Raw genomic sequence first — 14664 nt, forward strand, 5'->3', positions numbered from 1 at the left:
TCTAGCCGCATACTTCCTACCTTAGAATTATCTCCAGGTGTCAGACTGAATCCAGAATTTGTTTGTTGAGAAGTACCCCTGCATGCAAGTAGGTGGTTTTGCGTGGCATCGTTGGCATCATCGGTGCCAGAAGTGATATGCGTTGGACCTATATACCCCAGCTTGCTGACATCAGTTTGTTTTTGAGACTTTCCATGCCAGGAACATGGAGCCACGAAAAACATTGACCATTGGTATGGAAAACTAGGTCCCTGAAAGGGGAACAGCCCTGTTCCTAGAATTACATTTGCAGAGTGGGAAGAATGGGTGGATTGATATGGAATCTGCTGCTAGACAGTATTGCTAACAGATACGGCATTACCGAAGCTGCAGATTCCTTACCTTAGAATAGAAAGCGAAGCAATACCTCCTGGAAGGAGGGTCTGCAAAACTGATTTACACTTGAAAGTCCTGCAGGACCAAACAAAGTGGCCATCCAAACGGACCTGACTTTCCAGGCTATAATGCTTCATGAATGTGTGTAGAGACGCCAACTTCGCTGCACAGCAGATATCCAGGACCGGAACTCCGCATGCTAATGTAGTGGCTGCAGCCTTAGCTCTGATGGAATGAGCATGCAAACCCTCAGGGGGAGGCTTCTTGGCCAATGCATATCAGATCTTAATGCAGAGCGCGATCCATCAGGAGATGGTCCACTTCTGTACGGCCTTTCCCTTCTTCACTACGACATACCCCACAAAGAGTTGGTTGTCCACCTGGAGCTCTCTAGTGCAGTCAAGGTAGAACGACAATGCTCTTTTTGGTTCCAGTCTGTGAAGTCACTCCTCCTCTTAAGAGGGATGTGGTGGAGGGTAAAATATAGGCAGGGTGATGGACTGGCCTACATGAAAAGTAGAGACAACTTTTGGCAGAAAGGAAACTCTAGTACGAAGAACCAGCTTGTCTGGGTAGAGGTTCAGGTATGAACACTTGGATGACAAAGCTTGAAACTCACTGATCCTCCGGGCAGATATTATTGCCACCATAAAGGCCGTTTCAATGGTGAGAAACCTGAGAGGACAGTTCTGAAATGGCTTAAAGGGAGTCCACATCAGAAATGTTAGCACTAGATTAAGTTTCCACTGAGGCATGATGAAGGGTGAAGGAGGAAACATGTGTTGCAAACATTTCAAAAACCTATTTACAACAGGAGATCTGATGAAGAGTGTCTGATTTGACAAACACAGGAAGGCTGCAATGGCAGAAAGATACACTTTAAGGTGCCCAGAGCCCTGCTGGGCAAGGGAAAATATAAAGAGAAGGAACTGAACGAGAGTAGTAGTAATAGGGTCAACCTGTTTCTCTGCACACCAAGCCAAAAAATTTCACCCAATGGCAGGTGTATACTGTCTTAGTGGAGAAATGCCTGGCTGCCAAGATAACATTACAGACTCCACGCGGTAGGTCGAAAACTGTCAACTGTCGATGCCCAATCTCCACGCAAGAAGATGGAGTATTTACAGGTTCGGTGGAGATCCCTCCCTTGCAACAGAAGATCCTCCCAAAGAGGCAGCCTGACCCATGGCCATGCTCAATAGCTTAGAATACCAAACTTTTAGAGCCCAGTCCAGAGCCACAGGGATAACTTGGGCTCGGTCGTTAATGATCTTTTTGAGAACTCTGCAGGAGCCATATGAATGGAAAGGTGTACAGAAGGCCGAAGCTCCACTAGAGATGAAAAGTGTCTTCAAGCGAGAGTCACCTTGGAAACTCCAGTGAACAGAACTGCTGACATTGTGCCTTCTCGGTGATGGCAAACAGATCTAACCAAGGTTCTCCACACTGTTGAATGAGACCTTGCATTCAGCAGTGGGGACATAGATGCCATTTGTGATCCACTAGGCATCTTCAGCTGAGTTTCTCTTCCTTGGTATTCAGAGAGGCTTCTAGGTGTTGAACCACTAAGGATATGCTCTGATGTTCCAGCCTTGTACAGAGATGCAGGGCTTCTTGACAAATGGTTCACGACTTCACCCTGTTTGTTGCAGTTCCACATGGCTGTGGTGTTGTCCATAAACACCTGTACTAGCCTTCCCTTGATTGAGGGTAGACAGCCGGATCGCCCGGAGCTCCAGAAGGTTACAGCATGTTCCCAGCAGCCTCAGAGTCAGACTCGCTGAAATCCAGGTTTGAGGCTAAAACATCAATATCATAGACTGACTGGACTGTTCGGGAGGTTAGACCTGAAACAGCACCAAGTCCAGAACTGCTCAGATGAAAAATAACGTCTAAGAGGGAGTCATGTATGACTTTAGCACGTTGACAGTGAACCACAGTGAATGCAGGAGGTCTACCATAGTCTGAAGGTGGGAAACAACAGCCTGGGGCGAGTCCGCCTACAACAGCCAGTCGTCGAGATGAGGGATACTGATATTACCAAAAGGGAGTACAGTGAACAGAAAGTGCTGAAGCCCAGTGTGAACTGCAGGTAAGGCCTATAATGTCAAAAACGTAGCATTTTTTCATATTTACAATATCTGCAACACTAAACTATGGCATCCAGTACATACAGGGTATTGGTTGAATGCCAAACAACACCGTCTGCTTGAAGTCAGGTTAAATTAAGTGCTTGCAATAGGTTGTTGGGGAAAAGTATCCTATTACACATTTACTGCATTTATGCAGTTGTTTTAAGTATAAATGTAATGCTGGACATTTTCAGACACAGATCCAAACATGGACCTCCTTTGGATAATTTTTGCCAGCAATGAACCAATGTCCGCGGCGTGGCCAGCTGGCAGCCAAGATGGGTGCATCGGAGTAGAGCTCCGAACACCAAGTAACTAATCCCCCTAAATCTCCCTAAATGGCGTAGTTTGCGTAGTTGCGCTACACGTAGCTATGCAATGTGCACTTCACACTATGCGAGATACATGTAGCACTACGGGAACTGCGTAGTGCGCTGTTCGCGATGATTGCATAGTGCCGGATGCTTGTCCGCACTGTGCAATCATTGAAAACGGCATCTTGCACAGTGCAAGCTGCCGTTTTCTGCCGCTCAAGAAGATTTTTACTCGAGCAGCAGCTTTCTCAACGCGGACTGGTAGTTTCTCTTTGCGAGTCGTTGCAAGCATATGGGACCACACGCAAGGAGAAACCTGACCTCCCCGCGTTGAGAATCTCGCCGGGAGGTTTATTTTCCTTATTCGCGATCGCCAACTTGATGTTGCTGTTCGCGAACAAGGAAAAAGTCTCGCCGGGTGTCATTTTGCTCGCTTGCAGTTGCCAACTTGATGTTGAGGACCGCGAGCGAGCAAAAAATGCCAAATACTCTACGCAACGCGATTTTGCACTGTGCGACGTGCAATTTGCGTAGCGTAAAGTAGCGCAAATTACACCAACTTGGCAAGCGTAGCATAGTTAGCCGCCCAGGGTTAAATAATACGTGTGTGCCAAGGCGAGCTTCACTGCCTGTGATCCCCAGCCCATCGGGGAACTACAGGTCGCAGACAACATGATTCTGCTGCCTCTGTCGGGCTGAGATGCGGGGAGGCGAGGAGGGAGGAGCCCCGCAGCCATTGAATGTTAAGACGGCGAGAGCACACTGAACGGGAGTCGTGACGAGACCTAGTGGAGGTGGGATGCTGTTCTCACACTTGTCTCCCACCCCCCTCCCACAGCCCCCCTCTATGCACCTTGGACGGATTTCGCCTGCAGCTCTGTAGTAATGTGCTTTGATGATTTGAGCAAGCCACCCGAAGATCGGAGTAGCAGTAGGTGTGGCAGCGTCAGACGGAAAGACCAGTCTCCGCAACATAACTCCCCAAACCTTCCTCGAGCTCCCTCAGAGACAGCGAAGAATCTGAGATGAGGGATCCAGGCCATTCATCCAGGCCGTCTCCCTCTCCCCTCACAGAAGAAGTGAACTTTGGCCGAGATACACAGTGCAGCCGGTGGAGATTGGGTGTGGACTGACTGGATCAGAGCACTTGCCCCCTAAGACATTCACTAATTCCTGTCTAGTAAGGAGGAAGATCTTGTTGGTGGAGTTTGCTTGGAAAGCTGTTGTGACGCACTTGACATTAAAGGTCTGAAAAAAACCTTGCAGGAAGCAGCCATCTTGTAAAAAGCGGTGAAGGAAGAATATTGTGCGTTCTGGTCTAGGAGAGTGAATAGAGGCCAAAAGACAGCCCTCATCGTGGAGTGGTCATGGCATATGTGGTGCTGTGCTGGGGTTCAATATACATCCACATAGCGAACATCGCATCAACTCAGATATAAGCCGGGGAAAAAAGGTGTTGTGTGGCAACGGAAAGTCCTGACACGATGTCGACTCAGAAGGTGCCAAAGCTGACGCACCAAAAAAAACTGGACAAATATGCACAATCTAATACTTAAGTGACAGCAGAAAGTAATGCTACACACGGCACCAAGTAGCAAGTGGAGGAATGCACCCCAACGCTGCAAGATATTATGGAGACCATACAGTGTGCTCGATGCTGGAGCACAAAATAGACTCGGTCACAACTGAAGTAATGCAAATGCATGCAGACCTGAGTAATTTAGGAGATCGAGTGAAAGCTACAGCAGACTCAGTTTCCACAGTGCAGACCTCTACCAAAACTCTGTCGATCACTGTTGAAAAACTTCAAACGACGACAGCAGAATTAGAGGCATGGTCGAAGGCTATAAGTGGCGCGCACGTAGAAATAACAAGTGCATTTTGGGAGTGCAAGAGACGGCTGAGAGTCAGGCCATGGACTTGTTCGTGGAGGACTTAGTCCAAAATCACCTACATTCCTGCGATCTCTCCCAGTACTTTTCGGTTGAACGTGCTCACTGGGTGCCAGGGGGCTTCCCGAAACCAAATGCACCCTTGCATCCTATCCTGGCAAGAATCTTTAATTACAGGGATAGAGACATAATTTTGCAGATGGCCTGCACAGCCTCCCCCATTAAAGTTTGAGAATTCTATAATAACCTTCTTTCTGGATTTTACAGTAAAGATGTAGAGTATGAGGCGTTTCTTCCTTGAGGTCAAGCATGCACTTCGGGATAAAGACATAAAAATATCGAATGCTCTTCTCAGCCAGGCTAATAGTGATGGGGAAATCATGGTATTTTGTAACCCCAGAGTAGGCCTGGGATTGGCTAGAGGGGTGGAGAACCCCTAGAACCTAAAGACCTAGCTCTCAGAGTCGCACAAAAGGTCAAGAGGGTCGTTAAGATAATCGCGGACATGACAGACTGCAAACAGAAACAAACCAGTATGATAAAGTTAGGCAACTAAGTGCTTCTCAAGACACCCGCTGAAGTAAGACTCGTCTAAATGGACGGCCTCTTCTGTTTTGTAACGAGTGTAGTAGAGACTGTCCAGCATGGTATTATTTAGCGGTGGGATTGTGTCGTAATATATCAGCTACTTACGTTCTGGATTATTGGCATAGGGCAAGACATTTTGAACATGTTAGAATTTAACTCTGATTCAAATTGCCCTTGGATTAAAGGTACTTAACGGGCTTAATGATTAGACAAATGGAGGGAATTGAGCTGATTGTCTGGGAGCCAGCTATGCAGCGTTTAATGGGTAATGGGATAACGGCACTCCGCACAGTTGGGGGGTGGGCAGTTCTAAGTCCATGCTGCAGGGAGGCAGGAAGGGGGTGGGAGCGGGAGGTTACATAAGGAAAAGTTACAGAGTTGTTGAATGTTCAAAGTGGTACATGGAAGAACAAGTTTGCAGTGCATGTGTTGAACAGACACTAGAAGTAGGAAGAACAATATCACAAGTATTCAGAAGGTTATCTGCGACGCCATCGGTCACTCCATGGAAGGGTAAGGCATGGAGAGATATTTACACTCTCTGGAGCCCACAGTGGGCACCCTCAGAAATTATTAACTGCATGATGGCTCCACCACCATGCAATTTTAGGATACTCTTGTGGATTCCCTGATGCTAGAGCAGGTTGGTCGCACCTTAGGTGAGGGGGAATGTCTTTCTATCTTGCCCCCCTTATCTCTGGAGGTGTTTGACTCTCTCAACGCCAAAATCAAGTCTGGATCTCCGGCAGACCCGCTGAAACTGGCACAATTCAAGACCCTGGCACCGGTTTGCCGTACCCCGGCGCTGTCTTTGATCAACCTGTCCCTCTCTTCTGGAGTGGTTCCCGTCAGATGGAAGCAGGCAGTAGTCACGCCAATTCTGAAGAAGGCGACCCTTGACCCCCTTAAACCTGAAAGCTACCGCCCTATCTCCCTTCTCCCTTGGGCCACGAAAATAGCGGAGGCCCCATGTGAATGCCACTCTTACAGACCATCTTGGTAGGCTTAACATTCTCGACCCTACCCAGAACGGGTTCCGTGCGGGTCACAGCACGGAGACGGCCCTTCTCTCGATGGTCGAGCATCTGCGTTCCGTGCTGGATTCCGGTCGGACGGCGGCACTATTGTTATTAGATCTCAGTGCCGCCTTCGACACGGTCTCGCACGGGATTCTGATTTGGCGTCTTGAGGAGGTGGGCGTTTCTGGCTCCGCCTTGCACTGATTTCAATCCTTCCTTACGGATAGGTCATTCCAGGTGGCGATCCCGCCCGGTAAGTCGTCATCCTACCCGTTAGACCAGGGAGTCCCACAGGGGTCATCACTGAGTCCCACCCTTTTCAATCTGTATGTGAGACCATTGGCTGCGGTCGTCAAGCGGTAGGGCCTGACGATGGTCTCTTACGCAGATGACACGCAGCTGGCGGTCACACTGAGTGGGGACTCAGACCTGGAGGCTCCCAGGTTCTGTGATGGTCTGCGGGAAGTGGCTAACTGGATGAATTCCAACTGTCTCCAGTAAAACACCAAGAAAACAGAGATTATGGTGGTTGGTAAACAGGTGGCTTTGTGGGGTGACAAATGGTGGCCTTCAGAGTTGGGTGTGACTCCCCTCCCAGCAGCAGAGATAAAAAACCTCGGGTGTGGCTTGATCCTTCTCTGAGTTTCATCTGTCATACCAAGAAGGTGGCGGCTTCTTGCTATGGCATCATCAGAGGACTTCGACCCATCCTCAAATTCTTTGATGCACCCACAAGACAGCTGGTGGTCCAAGCATCAGTGCTGTCCAGGCTGGACTATGCCAGCTCCCTACTGGCGGGGGTTAACCAGTCAGAATTTCTGCGGCTCCAGCGGGTTCAAAACGCTGCGGCCCGACTGGTGACAGGTCTGCCTAGGCGGTGCTCGGTGTCCAATGCCCTGCGCTCTCTCCACTGGCTCCCTGTGCAGCAGAGGATTAGATTCAAGGTTCTCTGCCTTGCATTTAAAATCCTCAAGGGTACTTCCCCACAAATCTTGGAGAAACTGCTGATCCCCTATGTCCCCTCTCGCACTCTTAGATCGCTAGGCCAGAACTTAGCAGTGGTCCCGCGTTTTAAGTTGAGCAGAATTGGTGGCCGCTCCTTTCGAGTCCTGGCAGCGAGCTGGTGGAATTCTCTTCCTCCACAAATCCGGGCCATCGATGAGCTCCTTCAGTTTACACGGGCTATCAAGACCTTTTTATTTGTTTAGCTCATCTGTTGTGTCTCTTCTCCTTTCTGCCCGCTTTTAATGCTGTGTTGTGTTTACCTTCTCAAAGCACCAGGACGCCCCTTTGCTGGGGCAGCTGTGCGCGGTACAAATAAAAATAACATAACAAAACATAACAAGATACCCACATACAAGGGACCTCTTTTTTTGCACTAAATAGATAGGGATATAAATTGATTGCCCATGCCGGCTACACCAGAGGGACAAGAGGGGTAGTACTCTCCTCCGTAAATCATTCCCCTTTACTTGCAAACCGTGACGTATGATGCGTTGGGTAGGTTTGTGAGCCTGTCGGGATACTGGGAGGGCAGGCTAATAAATATCACGTCTCTCTATGTACCACCCAAATTGCACTTTTCTGCCCTGGCCGATTTAGGGTTGCACATACTTAATCTACCCGAGATTGACTTGTTAATAGGAGGAGAATGTAATGCAGCCCTTAATGGAGACTTGGATAGAAAACCAACTAAACAAAGGGAAACTACTGGGAAGGCGCTAGAAGACTTTTTGAGAGCAATAGGTCTAGTGGATGTCTGGGGAGCCTATAATCCCTCAACTCTGAAGTATACTTTCCACTCTGGGGCACATGCAAGTCTATCTTGTATAGATTATATCTTTGGAAGAGCTGACCAGCTCCCAATGTTCAGTGAAGTGGAGTACCTCCCTAGGGGTATATCCGACCATTCCATAGTGATAGCACGTTATGGAGGCAAATCTTCTACCAAACGATATAAGATGGTACTTAATCCCTGGTATCTAAATATACTGACTATAAGGGAGAGTTTGATTGAGGCGACCACAAACTACGTCACAGAAAATGAAGGATCAGTAAATTCAGCCCAAACAATGTGGAAAACATATAAGACAGTAATCAGAGGGCAAGGAGTCTCTGCAATAGCCGGACATAGGATAGAAAAAAGAAAACAATTGAACAAAGTAGAAAAATATATTAGCCAACTAGAACGTAAATTAATATTATTAGACTTCCCAGATATTAAACACAGAATACAGATGAAGCAGAAAGAATATAAAGATATTGCTGAAGAAGTGGCTAAAGCTCAACACCGAGCTACCCAACATCGAACATATGAGGTTGGTGATAAAGCGGGTGGACAAGCGAGAAAAGGCCACTAGATGGGTGTTTGAGATTAGGATGGGAGAAGGGACTCGACTCAGAAACAGGCAAGGAATAGCGGAGGCCTTTGCAGAATATTTAAACAGATCTATACACTAACAGGGACTTCCACTTATACCTGGACACAGGAGCTGTTGACCACCCTCAAACTCCCCACACTAGAGAGTACAGATAAAGAAGGTTTAGAGTCAGCTTTGACCAATAAAGAAGTGATGCTACAATCCAGTAAAGCAATGGGCCCGAGTGGCTTCCAATTGAACTGTATAAACTAAATGCATCCATAATCGTGCCGTACCTGGTTAAAAAGTATGAAGAAAGTGTGGCGAAAGATATCCTGTCTGAAAGTCAGAGAATAACCTATATTGTAGTAATACACAAAAATGGGAAAGCCCCCGAGCACTGTGGCACTTTTCAGCCTATATCCCTGTTAAATCTGGAGGTTAAAATACTGGCCAAAATTCTAGCTACACGCTTGTCCCCCCATCTTCACAAATTGATTCACCCAGATCATTCCGGCTTTATGCCGGTTAGGAATACAGCACTTAACCTGCGACACCTCAATGGTGTAATGGGTAGGGCAGAGACTATTAGAGAAGAGGCAGTGATAATGTCCCTTGATGCCAAAATGTCATTTGATATAATCGAATGGCCCTTTCTGTTTGAGACTCTTGAAATATTCGGATTTGGAGGGAAATTCTTGTCATGGATACGGCTCCTCTACTCTGGACCCCTTGCTCAAGTTACAGTCAATGGAGGACGGATGGAGTTTTTAAATTACAGAAAGGGATGAGACAGGGCTGTCCACTCTCTCCACCAATATTTGCAATCTGGATCAGAGGGGACCCCCTCCTCAGTGGTCTTAATTGGACAGAGGAGGGGCAAGACAGAATTTCCATATATGCCAATTACATTTTGCTCTATTTGGCCAAACCATATTCCTCAATACACAGAATGTTACACATATTTACTCTCTTCCAAAAGTACTCAGGGTACACCATTAACTGGGATAAGTTGCTCGTATATGTTCTGAGCGGGGAGGGCACTAATCTTCCCAGGAGTTCTGCAGCTAGAAGAGTAACCGTGGGGTTTCGATATTTAGGGATTTACGTCACAGCAAGCCCAACAGTTTTGTATGACAAAAATCTTGGCCCCCCACTACATCGACTACGAGAAGACGTTCAACATTAGAAGACCCTTCCCCTCACGTTATTGGGTAAAGCTTCTCTATACAAAATGATGGCACTTCCCCGATTTGTCTACATCTTAAAAAACACACCATATCTTGCCCCAGCCAAGTATTTCCAAGTAATAGAATCAGAAATATGCACACTTCTCTGAAATAAGAGTATCCCTTGTATAGCACTGACTAAACTCATGGAAACCTGGTATGATGGAGGAATAGCCGTCCCAGCAATAGAAAATTAATATTGGGCATCTCAATTAGTTTTTACCAATCATTGGGTACACTCTGGCCACGAACAGAACCAGCCTACAGGATGGACAGACATAATATGACCCCCGGGAATTACTTGAGAGCAAATATGGGGGGAGAAAGAATCCAGCAAGATATACACAAACCTCAACTACCGTCGCTTTATGGCACACGGCAGCAACCACACTGGGGTAGAAAAACCCAATAACAGGCCACTCCACTCAATTCAATTCAATTCAAAGTTTCTTTATTCGACTGACAGGAAAGCAGTCATAAAAGCACACAATACAATAATATACAGTTCATTCATAAAAGGAAAAAAATTTATCTTCCATTAATCATAGGAGAAAAAAGTAATAAGCGAATATTAAAAAGGCATGATACAGTGGACCTATGTGCATATACTTAATCAAGACGGAGTTGTATCTGTAACATAATTCAGTTTGGAGTCATCCTTCCATACTTAATCTATACTTTAAAGCTGTTTTTAAAAACTTGCATATAAAAAAAGTGCTGTCTTCATGCAACATTTGAAGGTATAGAAGTGCAAGCTTAATCTGTATAAAATTCATCTTTTTAAGCAACGGTTTTAAAAACATATTACGTGGACTTGAGTAATAAGAACAAAGGAATAAAAAGTGAGCCAAGTCTTGCGGAGACTTATTGTCGCAGCCGCAAGCTGGCAACACTTGACCTCTATGGGCTCCACTTGGTACAGCTAAGAGCAGATGATAAAGATCAAATCGAAATCTGCTCAGCAGGAAGCGTTCATATCTGGATATATTCCACGACAAATAAGGTTCAGAGAACACACAGGTCTTTGTTAGTGCGTGGCTCCTTACGCTGGACTTTTTGAACTCAGTTTCTTCCCTGTAAAGTTGTCGCTTCAAATGAAAGGTATTTTTTACAAAATTAACATCTTGCTTGGTGGTATTCTGGGGTGTTAAGTAAAGGTCTAATCTGCCCAGATCTTTACAGCAGTTGCGAATATATTTCATCCAGGGTAACTTGAGTTGTCCTTCCCAAGTAAGGGCCTCAGCTAGGATATTATGAGTCAGTGGAATCTCTGTATTGCGCCAACAACTTAACCAGCAAAGCAAAGGATTTGCAGCAATTTTGTCAGCTAGATAAGGAGTACCCAGTTCCTCATGTATGGAGAAGTTTGCGGTACTCCTTGGTAAGCTCATGACATGTTTCAGGAAATTGTTTTCGAGAGCTACTAGGGTGTCTACTGGTAGGAAACCCCACAGTTCACTTCCGTAACATGCCACCGCAACACTTTTTGCCTGATAGAGCTTCAGTACGGCGGACACTGGAGTGTTACCCAATTTGCGAGCGAAATCCATTATACCAGAGTTGGTCCTCAGTATTTCTCCTTTCTTTTTAGTTATGGCAGGACCCCAATTGAGTTTATGGTCGAAAAGTACACCCAAATACGAGAATGTTTTTGTTAGTGGTATGTTTTCTCCATTAACTGAGAAGGGGTATTGTTTTTTGGGAGTTAAACCAACCGCCATGACAAAAGATTTGGAATTGTTAATACTTAGGCCACGTGAGGACATGAATTGAAAAAAAGAATTCAGTAATTTTTGGAGTCCGAGTGCGGTTCTGGATAAAAGAACAGCGTTGTCCGCATACAACAGGACCGGTACGCCTGTTTTACCAATTCGGGGGTAATCCGTGTCTGTTTTTACCAGGTGATCTTCAAGTCCATTAATATATAAGTTAAAAAGAAAAGGTGCTAATATACAACCCTGCCTGACTCCTCGGTTAATTTTAAAATCTCTCGTTACTTTCATGTCTCTTGTAAAACGCACATTTGCTCGGGTGTCGTTGTGTAAGTCGGCCAGAAAATTGATCAAGTTATTTTCTACGCCCATTTTTTGCAGGACTTCCCAAAGTTTGCTCCTATCGACACAGTCAAAAGCAGAGGAAAGGTCCATAAAGGCCATATACAAAGTTCCCTCTCTTGCTTGCGTGTATTTACCACTAATTAAATACAGATTCAGACACTGTGTGGTTGTTGCATGTCCTGGTCTGAATCCATATTGTGCAGGGGTCATTATGTTGTGTTGTTTGGCCCATGCATTCAGCCTCTTTAGTAGAATCCCACCCACTACCTTCGCAACAGAGTTTATCAGGGAAATTGGTCTATAGCAGGCCGCTTTTGTTCTGTCCCCCTTTTTGTAAACAGGGACGATAGTAGATGCTCCCCAAGATTTAGGAGCCCCCACTTCGACCCCGGCATTGATGACAGATGTAAGAATGGGAGCCCATAAGGTGATGTTAGACTTGAATAGGTCAGGTGGTAGACCGTCAGGGCCCGGGGCTTTGTTACTGGAGAGACCAAGTATCCCTAATTCAATTTCTTTAGTCGAAAATTGTAGCGGGTTGCTTTCAGGAAGGTAAAATGGTTCTGGAGACTGTGGAGCGTCGCTCTTAAAGATTGCTCCAAAGTGAGTGATCCAGTCATCCTCCGGTATAACTGTACCGAGACTCTCATCATTTGGATTGCCAAAAAGTGGTTTCTTTATTATGCTCCAGAATTTTGAACTGTTGCCCAAAGTAGAGGGGTCGAGCAAGGATTCCCAAGTTTTGGTTTTAATTGACTTCTTGCGTAAGGCAAGGGCCTTTTTGTAGTCTGTCCGAAGGGCCTTAATAAGTGCAGAGTCTCTCGGTTTGTTTTTAAGAGCAGCTTTTAATTTGCGGTTTGCAGAGGAACAAGCGTGATCAAACCAGCGGGGGTGTTGAGCAATAGATCCTTTGGTTGTTACCGTCAGTAGTTGCTCTATTCTTTTGGACACAACCGCAAAGGCGAATAAAATAGATTCTGGAGGAGCGGAATTTGTGGCACAGAGCTTAAGTTTATGTTCACAGTGTAAAGCGACGTCCTCATACAATTTGTCACTGTTTACCAGGTTCCATTTTAAGCGGCGATTATTATTGACCAACTTAAGTGCCCCAGGGTCCTTAATGTTTTTATGGAGCACTTGGGGGCCGCATTGCAATTCAAGGTGCAAAGGATTGTGATCACTGTGAATGCTCTCAAGAATGTCAAAATTTAAAACCTGTTGGGCAACTCCAGCTGAAAGGAGAATATGATCTATAAAGGACCCTGACTCAGATCCTTTGTAGGTTGGAACTTTGAAGGTGAAGGAGTCGTCTTTCATAGATAGCGCCATGGTCAAATTCAAGGTGTCCGTTAGAGTGTTTAGTTTAGTTCCACGCTGGCAGTGTGTAAAGTGGGGGCCTGTTCTGAGTCCGCAGCCCAGAGATCCCAAGGTGGTTGAGAGAGGATTACCGCAGATGTGTGTATTAAAGTCACCAAGAAGAATTTTATCCTGTGGTAGTTTTGAGCCAAATTTGTTTAGATAACTTTCAAGTCTAACAAGATTACAATCGTTCGAATTTGTGACAGAATTGTAAAAGTTAATTAGAGTTATGGCTTTCTTGCCCCTTCTGAGAGTCAGTACCTGCATGTTCCTGTTATCCAGCTGCACTTGGTTGATCTGCATTTTAAGAGACAGACTAATGAATATTGCCAGTCCCCCCTTTGCTCTGCCGCTGGGAGAGGGAGATGCGGGAACAAAAAAACTTTGATAACCCTCAATACAGATGTTGTTATCTATTAGCCATGTTTCTTGGAAGCACAGGATGGTGTAATTTTTGACAAAGGCTTCCCACGACGGGTCAGTAATTTTTGAGGCCAATCCTGCGAGATTCCAAGACAGTATCTTGATTGTGTTAGGGCCATAGTATGCTAAGTTTGGAGTGGGTGTTATAACAGATGGAGAGTACAGATCTGGGTTGTCCCTTATAACAGGGTTCAACCTTGGAGTTACAGGTGATACATGAGGTTTATAAGCTGTTGGTAAGGGAGAGATACCTGCCTCGTCTTCTAAGACGGACAGAGCTTGGTTTTCTTTAGGGCTGATTAAGTGTTTTAAGTACGTCGTGCAAATGGTGTTAGAAGAAATGACCACTGGGGGATTAGATGTTTTAGGTAGAGTCTTCATATTTCCTACCAGGCAGTTTGTTTTTGCAGAAAGTGAAATAGGAAACAGGTCAGATGGCAGTCAGTCTACCTCCTCCAGTAGGTCGTGGCTGAGGAAAGCATCATAACGATTGGCTATAGGGAACCCGTAGTCATTATATTGTGAGGTGGTGTGGTTAAAGGCCCGGTGGTAACCATGCCCATGGCGTTCAGCTGTTTCTATTGGTTGGTAGTTGTGGACTTTATTTCCCCATAAGTGAGAGTATGGATGTTGGTCTGGGCCCATTGGCGTATCTGGGCAGGGTGGGACAAAGGTCAGCCAGGGTTGATTGTTCTGCTGTGTCCTATAAGATCCTTCTTGGGTATAGTTGTAATTTATTTTATTCCTGTAGGGATCTGAACGGACTGGATAGAAGTAGCTGAGACCCATGGTTCGAATCAGGCTTTTTGTCCCAGTGCTTCTCCATCCTGCGATGAATTTCGCCGGTCCTAGATATTTGAAGGTGACCACAATACAGTCACCCTCTGTAGATTTAAAGCGAGTACCCACCCACTCT

The 14664-nt window shown here is 45.8% G+C and overlaps 1 protein-coding gene across 1 annotated transcript in view; it reads right to left on the bottom strand.

The window, feature by feature from the left end:
- The window catches only part of SYK (spleen associated tyrosine kinase), a 281314-nt gene that overhangs the window by 13533 nt on the left and 253117 nt on the right, over positions 1 to 14664 (bottom strand). The window lies entirely within an intron of this gene.

Source organism: Lissotriton vulgaris, chromosome 3_1, assembly GCF_964263255.1.
Source record: "Lissotriton vulgaris chromosome 3_1, aLisVul1.2, whole genome shotgun sequence".
In the NCBI taxonomy this organism is placed as follows: domain Eukaryota; kingdom Metazoa; phylum Chordata; class Amphibia; order Caudata; family Salamandridae; genus Lissotriton; species Lissotriton vulgaris.